Source organism: Gracilinanus agilis, chromosome 1 (assembly GCF_016433145.1).
Source record: "Gracilinanus agilis isolate LMUSP501 chromosome 1, AgileGrace, whole genome shotgun sequence".
Classification (NCBI taxonomy): domain Eukaryota; kingdom Metazoa; phylum Chordata; class Mammalia; order Didelphimorphia; family Didelphidae; genus Gracilinanus; species Gracilinanus agilis.
The window spans coordinates 284729954-284732999 of NC_058130.1; the positions used below are offsets into that span (position 1 = coordinate 284729954).

General features: G+C 47.3%; 1 long non-coding RNA gene across 1 annotated transcript; it reads right to left on the reverse strand.

Moving 5' to 3' along the window:
• Positions 1-260: 260 nt before the first annotated feature.
• On the reverse strand, positions 261-3031 carry LOC123231342. Its single transcript, XR_006505106.1, has 3 exons — positions 2479-3031; positions 1378-1482; positions 261-379 (listed from the first exon to the last, which is right to left on the reverse strand). It is a non-coding gene; the product is annotated as an uncharacterized LOC123231342 (long non-coding RNA).
• Positions 3032-3046: the final 15 nt, after the last annotated feature.

Consider the following 3046-nt stretch of genomic DNA (forward strand, 5'->3'; position numbering starts at 1 on the left):
CAATTGTTGAGCACTTCCCCTCAAGGCCTGGAGGACCCCCAGCCTAAGGATCTTCCTCTTTTACACCTTCACTACTCTTCCCCTTTGAAACAAGGGTAGGAGGCCTTGGAGGTCCCTTTTCACGGCCAGAACTTAACTCTCTGATTTCATAGCCAAAGGGAAAGGATTCTTCCTCACGGATAAGGGGTAAGGGTCAGGGAGGGCTTTCCGCAGGCTTTGACATAGTACCTGGGCCTCCATCCAGGATTCCGGGAGGCAGAGGTAGAGCGGGAGGACAGTGTGAACAGAGGTACGGATATTCAATCAGTTCATGGGAAACCTGTGCCAGAAGACCACGGATGAGGGGAGCCCCGGTGACAAAGATGATACGACATTCTCTCTTTGCTCAAAGACATGGCAGGGCAGGGTGAGGACAATGGATTCAATCCACTCCATTCACCAGTATCCTCTTTGGAAAGTACAGTGCCAAGCAGAGCAACATTCACCTGACTGAGAGTGAGCTTTGGGCCCCATTGTCATAGCAACAAGGGAATGTTTGCTAACAAAGCCAGTGACCTCACAGAAGCTGGGCTTAACTCCCCACCAACCTGAACCTCAGGGCATACCAGAGCCAGCCAAGAGAGAACTGGGAGGCAGAGGAAGACCATAGTTGGACTTTGCCATCCAGGAGCTCTGACTACAAAACTATTGTCCTGTGGACTGTCCTCCTTAGCTGTCACCCAAAAGGTTGGGGGAGGGAACAAGAGCAGAGACCTGCTGGGAAAAGGGGCCCACTTAGCCTCCTCTCAGATTTTGGTCACTTGGAAAGGAAAACATTGCCCCAAGCCCCTGTGGTTGGGAGGGAGGGAAGCAGGGAGGGTCGGAGGGAGAGATGAAAGAGAGACAGACAGAGAGTGAGGGAGGGGGAGTAGACACTCAAAGTCCATTCTGGGCTTCAAAAAATTCCGCTGCATCACTATTGGCTCTCGGATCAAATCGAAACCACTGTGCCTCTGACTACCCTTTAGAAACACCTACAACTGACCCATCTACAGTTATCATATGGCCTTTCATACTGTGTATTCTAAGACTCGGGCATACTTCCTTCCCCGTACTCTTCATACACAACAAATCCCTTCTACTCCATTCACTTCTTCATGGTGCCTTGCAATTCCATCGATTCTCACTTCTGCCCCTTCCAATTCTTACTTTCCTTGGAAACTCAACATGACACCTTGCCCTACTTAAGGATTTTCCTCAGCTCTCTGGACCCAAATATTTACAGCTCCTCCTTCACATACACACAAGTTTTCTCCACCAAAAGGATTTCAGCTCCTGGCATCCAGAGTGCATTGAATGATTGCCTCCATGTCCCCAGGTCCTAGCCTCTGGACTCACACATACGAGGTGCTTCGTAAATATTTCTCGACCACTTCATTGCCATTGAGGACATCAGCACAGTCATTCACTGTCATTTTCTGGGCACAAAGTATACTGCAGCATCTGAAAAAAGCAGGACAGAAACCACTTCATGGAAAGACTAGTCTTGTGTTCACCTCCTACCCAAATCCTACTATTGCATTCTGACCATTTCCAAAGCAGATTTTTGTCCATTTTTATTATGGGACCCCGAATTTGCTCTTCGGAGGGGTAGAGGAGAACAAATGAAATCCTTCAGGGTAAACAGGTGATCATCTGAAAAAATAACTCAAAGTAGGTATGAAAATTATGCCCTTTAATCAAGATAGAAAGACTAACCTGGCAAGTCACACAGAACCTCAGTGCTACGATTTCCACTCAACTACCGAAGGCAGGGTGCTCACACAGATTTAGGGCAAGGGACAGGACTCATGTCCTCACTCACATGCGACCTGCACTACCCAAACTCTCAAATGCCTGGGAGAGGCCTAGATGCCATAGCAGAGGCTCGGCTACCTCAGAGCAACCTGGAAGGGACAGGACAATCCAAGAAGACCGAAAGGGACTTCAGATTTGGCCTTGTCCAGGGATTCTCACTGGCTGCTTCACGACTTGTTGTTGTTCAGTCTAAGACAAAGATCAGTCCAACAGTTTCCTGAAAGCAACTTCCCATGGGATAAGGCTCAACTAGGGGCTTCCCAAAACAAGGCTGCCTCAGGATGTCAGACTAAATCAACAAGGAATTCAACTCTTTTACTCTCAACTCTAATGGGGAAAGGATAGAGATAGGAAAAGATTTCAGACAAGTGGAAAGCTGTCTTGAAGGCACATACTAGGAACTCAAGGCAAAGGACTGGAGCAGGCAGAAGGCAGAGGAGGAACACTTTACAAGTGACAACAGCTAGAGTGACTTGACTTCCTGTGGGAGGATAAGGGCTTCCTGGCCAGGAAAGGTGGACCAAAGGCGAACTTATCAGAGATCATCAACCTCACCTGACTGTGGAGAAGGCTCATACCTCTAATTCATATGAGGAGTTACTCTTTGGAAATGGGAAAGATTTGAAAAGGATGTGACCGTACCTGCTCTACTTTTCAGAAGGTTTCAGCGAAAATTTCCTGTCACATCAGCTTGCAGGTTTTGACCTCAGGGGACAGAGCCAACGGGGTGACTTAGTTGTTGGAGTTCATTCATAACGATTTTTCGGAGACAGCTTATTGGGGAACCAATCCAATCAATGACTTGAGTGTCACAGACAGTTACCTTAGTCCGTTTTAGGAATCCCTAGATGGAAACAGGGAGTTCACTTAGCCGGAAGACACAGAACGCTGCCTCTTGAGAGGGACAGAGAGGACTGCAGGTAATTAGCTAGATCCCTTTGAATTAGGGCCTCCATTTTCTCATCCTCTTTGTAGGCTTCCTTAAAGAAAAGAGATATGCTTTTTTTATAACTATCACCTCCAAGGTGTTTCTGCAAATGCCTCAGTGAGACACAGTGATTTAGTATTATTCTCATTACCCAGAGGTTAAATACCGGCCTGGGTATTCAAGGGGATCCCTGAGAGAATCTATCACTATCCACATCTGTGGCTCTATGTCTCTGTCTGTCTGTCTCTCTATTTCTCTCTCTATTTCTCTCTCTCTCTCTCT